Raw genomic sequence first — 10,649 nt, 5'->3', positions numbered from 1 at the left:
AGCAATCGCTCTTCATCAATTTCCATTTGATCCCTAGACTCCTGTTTATTGTTGCAGTAGCGACAAAATATGGTTTCCCTTAAGCATATTTTAAACGCATGACCGATGAATCTCCATAAATACCTTAAGACACCTGCAAAACAAAAGATGAAGAAAAAATTGTTCCAGAATAGTGTTATTTCTAATTGTGAGCATATATATAACGAAAAATGATAAAAGGTGAAAGTGTTTGACAATATTGAATGATGTTATATGATCCAATATTTATATACAATAGCTCCTTCTATTTTAGAATTCTAATAGCAGAACGGACAAAATAACAAATGGTAGAACGGAAAAAATAACAGAACGAAAAATATGCAGTGGTGCAAGATTGTAAGTTTGTTACAACAAGAATATTGTACAAGTTTGTTAGCCTCCCGCAAACTGGAGAGGAGTGTCAACCATCTCCAGCTTGGACAAGTTTGCATGGAATAGCCGAGGGGGAAGAGCTTTAGTGAAGATATCAGCAAGTTGCCGAAATGATGGAACTGGAAGCAGCTTCATTAATCCTGCTTGTGCCTTTTCTTGAACCAAATGGCAATCGATCTCTAAGTGTTTCGTTCTTTCATGAAAGACTGGATTTGTAGCAGTGTGTAAAGCACTTTGATTATCACAATAAAGTGTTGCTGACTTAGAACACTGAATTTTGAGATCAGTGAGAAGGTAAGTTAACCATTGCAACTCATAGGTACTAGTAGCAAGGGCTCTATATTCTGCTTCGGAGGAGGAACGAGACACAATATTCTGTTTTTTGGTTTTCCAAGAAATTAAAGAGTTCCCTATGAAGAAACAATAACTTGTGACTGATCGGCGTGTGGAGACGCAAGTTGCCCAATCGGCATCACTAAACCCAATTAGGTGGATAGGAGAATTTCGTTTGAAGTAGAGCCCCTTGTTTGGACAACCTTTCAAGTATTTAAGAACTCTTTTTGTAGCACCTAAATGAGACTTTGTAGGATTTGCCATGAACTGACTTAATTGCTAAGTCGCAAAAACGAAGTTCGTGTTGAGATATCCATTAATTAAAACCACTTTTGTTATCACTTTCAATCACTTTTTTTCTATCAACGATCTTAAACACGACAAGTATACCGGCCGTTCAAGTAGTAAAATTATCGTATCCACAGGGATTAGTAGGTAAAATAAGCATTTATTGACTATTCGTGACTAAAGAATAATTCTAATTTTGTAGTTTGTCATGTAAACGTGAATTGAAGGTCATGACTATTGGAATGTTAAACTATAAAAATATGTGTTTGTGTGTGGAAAAGGGGTAGAAATGGTATTATGGTTTTGTGAGATTGTGGGGTCAGATATCACCGAATGTCACACTAATGAATCCTTAATCCCTTGTTACATACATTACTTAGTCAACCCATAAGTTTACTCAAACTTAATCCCTTAGAGCAAGAGCCTAGGTGCGGATATTGAATATCAATTCCTTGAGTATCCAATACCTACACCCGCATTACAGACTAGGGTTTAAGACTACTAATGGGCCAAGCTCCATATTCCTAGATACAATTTTCACCAGGCATTTGTTTCAAAGCTAGTTTCAACGGTTATTTTCCAACACCCAATGAAACCTATATCATGCAAAGGAGGATCAATCCAAAGCAAGTATTAAGAATAGAAACATACACAACAATGAATGAAACATGTATATATATCATTAAAACGTAAGGATTACAATAGAATTTGTTGGTTACATCTAACCCCACAAAACAATGGGTAGAACCACTCAAAACAATGAGGGTAAAGCAAAAATAGAAATGGAAGAGAGAATGAAGAACCGAAGGAAAGACCCAAACACGAACGGTCCCAAGCTCCGGGAATCCCTTTCTCAGCTCCTAAAACACTTCCAATGTACGAATGAGGAGCAAAGCCTCGAAAATTTCTTCAAATACGAGCTTGGGAAGTCATATTAGGGTTACGCGCCCGACGCATAAGTCTTTGCGCCCAACGCAGGGCCTTCCAGGGAAGTTAAGCACTCTCTGCCTCAGGACACGCCCGACGCAATTCCCTTTTACACCCGACACAATGTCTTCCAGAGAGTTTGAGTTGCTCTCTGTCTCAATCATGCCCGGCGCGAATAGTCTTGTGTCCGGCGCAGATATGACTTGCAAATGTGAGGCACTCTATTTTGCTCAAACCCGGTGCAGGTCATCTTGCGTCCGGCGCAGTCACTCTTCTCTACTCCTTAGCTCCTTAGATTTTCAATCCTGTGGGTCTTCAATCCTCAATTCTCTAGCTCAATACCTGCACAAAAAATGAGGTGTATTAGGGTATTGTTAGCTAAATTCTGGGTTAGCTATATCTGCACACAAAATGAATCAAAAAGAGAACAATTATCTAGCAATGGTGCAAAGGATGAGTGGAATTGTTCAATAAGTCTTGTCCAAAAAGAAGTATAATTGAGACTTAACAGTCCGGACGAGTCGTTGTGAGATAAATCAAACGACCAATGAGGCGCCTATAGGATAGGGGATCATCAAGTAATTCACTTGAATTAGCTTGTTTTAAAAGAAGAAAGCTATCCATAGGAGTGGAACTTAGTTTACAACCCAATAATCCTGAATCTGAAAGCAACTCAAGACAATATTTTCGTTTAGATACAAAGATTCCATCATCAGACCTGCTTACTTCTAATCCCAGAAAATATTTGAGTTCCCCCAAATCTTTAATTCAAAAATTGGATTGAAGCATATGCTTGAGCTTTCTTATTTCAGTGGGAGAGTTGCTAGTTAAAACAATATCATCAACGTATATCAATAAACCAGTAAATTCCCCTTTTTCATGCTTGATAAACAAGTTGTGATCAACATGTGATTGCGAATAACCAGATGAGAGAAGAAGGTTAGAGAGTTTCTCATACCATTTTCGACTTGCTTGTTTTAGCCCATAGAAAGATTTTTTGAGCTTGCAACACTGTGAGGATTCATACCTATATAGACCTTGAGGAATCTTCATGTAAACCTCCTCGGACAAGTCACCGTGTAAAAAGGCATTACTAACATTCAATTGCTGCAATTCCCAATTATTTATGGAAGCTAGGGCAAGGATAACTCATATGGTAGCCATTTTAACCACTGGAGAAAAGGTCTTGAAGAAGTCTATCCCTTCCACTTGGGAGAATCCTTTCGCAACAAGCCTCGCCGTATATCGTTCCACACTCCCATCTGGTTTCCTTTTGATTTCGTAAACCCATCTACATCCTATAGGCTTGACATGCTTAGGATTTTCAACAATCTCCCAAGTTTTGTTCAACTTTAAAGCCTCAATTTCATCCTTCATGGCTTCTTTCCAACACGGCTTCAAAATTGCTTCTTGATAGCTTCAGGGCTCAATCTCAGAAGTTAGGTTCATGACATAATGATGCACAGACTCAGTAATGGAAGAAATAACAGATTGAATAGGATACCTGCACGTTGATGATGATTGATTTGGTTTGGTCTCTATGTTGTAGCAAACAAAATCCGTAAGTCGAACATTGGGTTTAGAGCCACGAGTGGTTCGTCTTGGTATGAAAGGAATAGGGTTTGGATGGTGATGAAGAGATATGTGGCGAGATTGAATGGGATGGAGAAGTTGATGGCAAAATTTGTGGAGAGGATGAGGTTGTTGGGGAAGGTAAAGTTTGAGGTGAAATGGGAGTTTGTGATGGAAGTTGGTCCTGAGGTGTAAAATGGAGAGGATCAAAGTCATGGAATGTCTTTATTTGTGGAGGAAATAACTTTTCTTTTTCTTGGGCTTCGTGTTTGTTATTAAAAGGAAAATGAGACTCATAGAAGATAACATCTCTAGAGACAAAAATGTCTTTATTTTGTAAGTCTAAAATAATATAGCCTTTTATGCCAAATTGATAGCCGAGAAAAACTCCTTCTCTAGACCTAGGATCAAATTTCTATTTGGGCCTAGAGGTTGAAGCATAACATAAAGAACCAAAAACTTGTTGAGATTTCCGTTAAAATCACTTTTGTTATCACTTTAAATTACTTTTTATTTTGTTAACGGTCTCAAACACGGCAAGTATACCGGTCGTTTAAGTAGTAAAATTATCGTATCCACAGGGATTAGAAGGTAACATAAGCATTTAATGACTATTCGTGACTAAAGAATAATTCCAATTTCATAGTTTGTGAAATGATTTCAAGGTTAAGACTATTGGAATGAAAGCTATAAATAAATATTGGTTTGTGAGTGGAAAAGGTAGAAATGATATTATGGTTTTGTGAGATTGTAGGGTCAGATTTCACCAAACGTCAAACTAATGAATCCTTAATCTTTTGTTAAATTCATTGCTTAGTCAACCCAATAGTTTACTCAAACCTAATCTCTTAGAGCAAGAGCCTAGATGCGGATATTGAATATCGATTCCTTGAGTACCCAATATCTACACCCGCATTACGGGGTAGGGTTTAAGACTACTAATGGGCCAAACTCCATTCCTAGATACATTTCTCACTAGGCATTTGTTTCAGAGCTAGTTTCAAAGGTTATTTTCCAATACCTAATGGAACCTATATCATGCAAGGAGATTCAATCCAAAGCAAGCATTAAGAATAGAAACATACACAACAATGAATGAAACAACATGTATATATATCATTAAAAACGTAAGGATTACAATAGAATTTGTTGGTTACATCTAACCCCACAAAAAATGGGTGAAACCACTCAACAAAGAGGGCAAATACAAAATAGAGATGAAGGGAGAAATGAAGAACCGAAGGAAAGACCCACACACGAACGGCTCCAAGCTCCGGGAATCCCTTCCATAGTTCCTAAAACTCGCCCAATGTGTGAATGAAGAGAAGAGTCCCCGAAAATGCCTTCAAATACGAGCCTGGGAGATCAGATTAGGGTTTTACGCCCGGTGCAGGGTCTTCTGAGCACTTCCTGCATCAGTGTAAGCCCGGCGCAATTTCCTTTTACGCCCAGCGTGATGTCTTCCAAAGAGTTTCAAGCACTCTCTGTCTCGCTCACGCCCGACGCGGGTAGTCTCGCGCCCGGAGCAGGTGTGACTTGCAGAGATTGAATGCTCTGTTCTTCTTAAGCCCGGCGCGGTTCATCTTGCGCCCGGCGCAACCACTCTGCTCTGTTCCTTAGCTCCTTAGATTTCCAATCCTAAGGATCTTCAATCCTCAATTCTCTAGCTCAATACCTGCACAAAAAATGAGGTATATTAAGGTATTGTTAGCTAAATATGGGTTAGTTATATCTGCACAAAAAGTGAATCAAAAAGGGAACAATTGTCTTGCAATGGTGCAAAGGATGAGTGGATTAGTTCACTAAGTCTCAACCAAAAAGAGGTATAATTGAAACTTAACACTCCCACAACTGCACTACAACTTTTTCCTACAACTCAGGTGGGTCTAGAATAGAAGAAATAAATGTGTTTAGCAAGAATTCAAAATGCACTACAAGAAAAAGTGTTTTTTGTGATGAAAATATTTGTCATTAAAAACTTAAAAATTTGTCACTAGATGTATTTAGTGACGATATTTTGATTTGTCACCGATCGTCACTAATATGCGAGTCACTAATAAATTAGTGACAAATTTTTTATTGTCACAAAAAATAATATTTATTGTGATAAAATTATCGTCACTAATATTCATATGTAATAGTGACAAAATCAAGTTGTCACAAATATAATAAATAATAATGATGAATCAATCGTCACAATTATTAATATAAAAAAGTTCACAATTAATTATTATCATTTTATCATTAAATTCTTTAAATAATATTTTATATAATTATCACTAAATTATTTTTTAAATATTATTTTTTATTCATTACGATGGAGTATCTCTTATCAATCACGAGAACTAATATCTTATCTTTTTGAGAATTTGACGATCATCAATCACTTTTCAGCTTGAGTTTTTTTTTTTTTCTTTTCATACACAAGAATTAAAATATAAATACTATAATTTATTTCATACGATCAATTTTTTAAATATTAAATCGATATGAAATAAAATAAATATATATTCTGATAATTCAAATATAACATTATAATAAAACAAATTCATTGATCCATAATATTATACATTAATTTATTATAAAATCACAAATTTTATAATTTTTAAATTAAACAAACAGTATTTCCTAAAACAGCAAAATAATCATCTTCATGAATTTCAAACCTGCAAAAAAAATACCCCAAAAGAATAGTAAGTACTAACAAAAATAAAGTAATTGGTATTTAAAAAAACATAATTACTTAAAAAGTTAACATACACATATTAATATAAAAGACTTCAAATAAAAAAAAAAACTCATAATTTACCGAAGCATTTGAGGTGCTAGATAATTCAATACATGATAAATTAATCATTTAAGGTGCTAGATAGGTCATCATGATTGAAAAAAAAAATCTGCAAATGACATAAACAACAATTTCACATTAATAACTAGTTTATTTTGTTTGGAAGTCAAACATATCTCGTTAGACCACTTTCCTTCAAAATGTGGGAACCTCGCATTTAAAATAAATATTTGGGAGGAGAAATATAATGTTAGATAAAGGATCACTTTTGAAACAAATGCCAATAAGATACATGATAAAAAAAAATCTCTTTTTATATCTTTTAATCAAATTATACGCTTTTATGATAATCTTGTTCACATATCCATCGTCTGCTGGTTCAATCTTCTATCAAGAAAAACTTGGATACAATTTCGTAGTACTATAGGAAATTACAACTATAAAACCATAAGAAAAATATTAGATACTATTGACAAACAAAATAGTCTCTTTTTCACGAGAGTAAGTGTTCAATATAAAAGAAAAATAAATTTAATGTACAATTTAAACTCACGTTTTTATTTTGAAGTTTCCATTCTTGACGAGACAAAGAACTACAAGAGTTTTGTTGTTGAGGTGAACCAAAGTATTTGCGAAGTATCTGCAAAAACAAGACCATGAGTTATTAAGATGACCATTAATTAGAAAACTCAAGATTATAGCATGGCAGTGGCACTATTCAAATTAGCATACAATAATGCACTGTTTTAGAGAAGAGAAGAAGAAAAGAAAAGAAAAAAAGATATTAGAAGAAGACGCACTACGCACAACAATTGCATAAACAATTTAACACAAATTGGAAATATAAACAATCATGAACGTGAAGGAAGTTATCATAAACGTGGCCTTCTTTTTCTCTCTTTTTTTGTTTTTCTAACTTCTCTACCTTTTTAAAAATATATAAAAATATATTAAAAAATAATGATTAATTTCTTTTCATCAACTTCGTAGTCTCTCAAGTTAACCGACCCTCTTAAGTTTATTAAATTAAATATATAACTACTATCATTTTAGTATGTTTGATATACAGATTTAATTTTTATTTTATAATTAAATTTAAATACATAAATTATATTATAATTTTTTAATTAAAATTTATAATAATTTTTTAAAACATGTAAATTGTACTAGTATTTGAATAGGCTAAATATTTATTATATTACTAAAATTTTAATATATAAATATTTTTAAACATATAAATGATATTTTAGATATATGATAAATAATTTATATTATAGTATAATTTTTTTCATTTATTGATAGTTTATTTTAAAATATTAAAATTTAGTTTATAAATAATTATAATAAATAAAAATCAAAATAGATACAAAGCTAAAAAAAATTGAATTAGATAAAAAGTGAAAAAAAAAATCAATGTAACTATTACCAATTATTACATCATCAATAATACAATGATACAAAGGTAATCAAATTATTCATATCTTAATATATTTTAAAAAATATATATTACGTCAATTTTGATATATATGAATGAGATATCAAATAATTTTAAATCTATATCAAATTTTTATATGTAATCTAGGTGAAAGAAAATTTCACTTTAGCTATAGGTTTTGATAAAACATTATTTAATTAAAAGTTATTAAACAATGTAATAATTGATAAAAAAATTATTATTATGGTGTAAATTGACCTCTCCCCTATATATAGAGAGGATTGTAATTTAAAAATGAATTTACAACATAGAAAAAATACATAAAAACGTTATCATTATAAAAATACACTTAAAAATACTTTTTTTAGACACTAAAAAATCAATCGAGCTAGATAGTCATTCTAATTTACTAGAATAAAAAGACATTTTATATCTCAGTATATTTCATTTTAAAATAAATAAATGATAAAAAATAATTGAAGGTAAATATGTGTAAATGATTAACAACTAGAGATAGAGTATGAGCAATTTTTAGTTGTTGCTTGAAAGTATAACAAAATGAAAAATAAATTTGTAGAGAAATAGAGAAAAAAGTTATGAAAACTAAATAAATAAAAGTATGGGAGAAAATAAGTGTTTTAAAGTTAAAGAACAAAAACATTAACAGAATGTGTACACCAAAAAGATGATGGAATCATGACAAAAAAGATAAGAAGTGACACATTAAAGGATCGAAGAGGAATGGGTTAGTCATGAAGACTCTAGGAGGATTGAGTCTATTTTTAGGTTAGTGGGTCTTAGCTTGTCTTGTGTTATGGGTCACTAACTAAAAGTCCAATACCTCCCAAATACATGCTTGTATATAGTCTCTTATCATATATTACGTGTCATATTTTTTGCCTTTTATTTTAGGCCTAGTAGAATAAGATTTTGGGACCATAGGTCTTTATTGGGCCTATTTTGGGCTTAGTGGGTCTTAGGTCTTTGAGCTTGTTTTGCTTCTTTTATTATTTCTTGATGTTTAGGATATGTAGGTCATTGTATTTGGGCCATTAGATTAAATTTTGAGGAGAAAATATTAAATAGGCAAGTTAGTTTAAATTAGGTTTCTTAGAGCTTAGAACTTTAGGAATTTCAAAAATTCCTACTCTAGGTTCATCCATCTTTGTGGGCAATCACTTGAATCCTTGGCTTGAGTGCTTCCAACTCCAGAGGTTTAGCACCTTCTCAAGGTGTTCTTCAATCAATTTTGACAAAGGAGGAACTTAAAGAAAGATCAAGAGACTTAGAGCAACTCTAGTTGGTGACCTAGATCAAAATATATAATTTTTATTAATAGTAGAGATATATAGAGAAATTATGTTGAATAAAAGACATTTTAGGAGTTATTCTTAGATAATAATATTTATTTTTAGAGATAAATACATATAAATTTAACCTCATTTCTTACACAACTAATTAAATTCGTATATATTTAACTTATTAAAAACTATTTAATAATAAAAGATATTATAATATTATTTTAAATATATCACACATAACTACACTATAGATATTTAGTATAATATGTTATCTTTTACAACTTATCTATTAAAATGAAAATTTAAAATTAAATATATTATTGTACTTCTAATTTTAATGTCCTAAATAATGAATAAAAGTTTTATTTTGACAATAATGACTTAGTCTAACTTATATCTAATTAAGATCTGGTGAAACCTGTAAAAGTTGTTGATGGTATTAAAGAAGAAAGTAATTATTTTGAATTTAGTGGAATACTTAAAGATAATTGTTCAATAATATTTTATGTTCAAATTTTGTTGTTGTTATTATTATAATTTATATTAATAAAAAATATCTTTTGATAAAAGATAACACAAAACTAATTTAATATGATATATTTAAAAAAAAATTAAATTCACATTTAAAATTGATGATAATGCTTTGGCAGTATTAATTTAAGGTGAGGATAATTAAATTTGATATTATCAAAACTAAGCCAATCATTGACTTGGTTATTATATTGGGTTTTACTAATTCAATTAATAAATTATTTAATATATTATTTAGTTCTAAAATTTTTTATGATTTTTCAATTAGATTCCTAAACTAATTTTTTTAAATTGCTGCTTCATTTATTTTTTATAATTTAGTCCCTAGTACTGCAACATTTTATGACATTTTACAAAATATTTTTGATATATATGAATGATGAAACTAAATAATAATTTAAAATTATTGTTTTGATAGACAAATAATAAAAATATTTTATGAAATTTCATGGATTGTATATGAATTTATAACTAAAACTAAGTTACAAAATATAAGAAAGATAAAAAGGCATAATTAATTTTTTTTGGCTTAGGTATCTAATTAAAAATTTTCAAAAAAAAAATTTAGGGAATAGATGTTGTATTAAACTTAAACCATCATTTATTGAACTGCATTAAATAATATATATTAAACATATTTTTTACTGTACCGAAAATGAAAACTATATAAAAAATTAACAAAATTATTATATATAGTTTTAAATTTTCACATAACATTAGATGATTAGTTTTGGTGTAGTGGTTATATTTATTTTAACCTTCTAATTAAGGACAAGGATCAAATCCCATTGATATCAAAATTTCACTTTAATTTTGAATATTTAATTGAATTTGTGTATAAATTTTATTAATAAAAAAATAATATTATTTTAATTTTTCTTTTCAAATAAAATTTTAAATTTAATTGCTATTATTATTACTCAAGATTAGTTGTGCTAGTGCAACTTCGGTCCAAATTTAATTCTTTAATATTTATATTATAGGTTAATGAATAAAACAATATTAAAATTAACTTTGTATAAAATAGTTCTAATTTTAATATTTAAATAAAATTATAAATGTA

At 30.3% G+C, this 10,649-nt stretch overlaps 1 long non-coding RNA gene across 1 annotated transcript; it reads right to left on the bottom strand.

Moving 5' to 3' along the window:
- Positions 1-5,856: 5,856 nt before the first annotated feature.
- On the bottom strand, positions 5,857-9,064 carry LOC145950182 (uncharacterized). Its single transcript, XR_014428288.1, has 3 exons — positions 8,903-9,064; positions 6,873-6,959; positions 5,857-6,428 (listed from the first exon to the last, which is right to left on the bottom strand). It is a non-coding gene; the product is annotated as an uncharacterized LOC145950182 (long non-coding RNA).
- Between the last annotated feature and the right edge of the window lie 1,585 nt (positions 9,065-10,649).

Source organism: Cajanus cajan, chromosome 7, assembly GCF_000230855.2.
Source record: "Cajanus cajan strain Asha chromosome 7, NIPB_CcT2T_4, whole genome shotgun sequence".
Lineage (NCBI taxonomy): Eukaryota > Viridiplantae > Streptophyta > Magnoliopsida > Fabales > Fabaceae > Cajanus > Cajanus cajan.
Note: the sequence above shows the minus strand (reverse complement) of the source record. Positions and strands in the feature narration are given on the sequence as shown.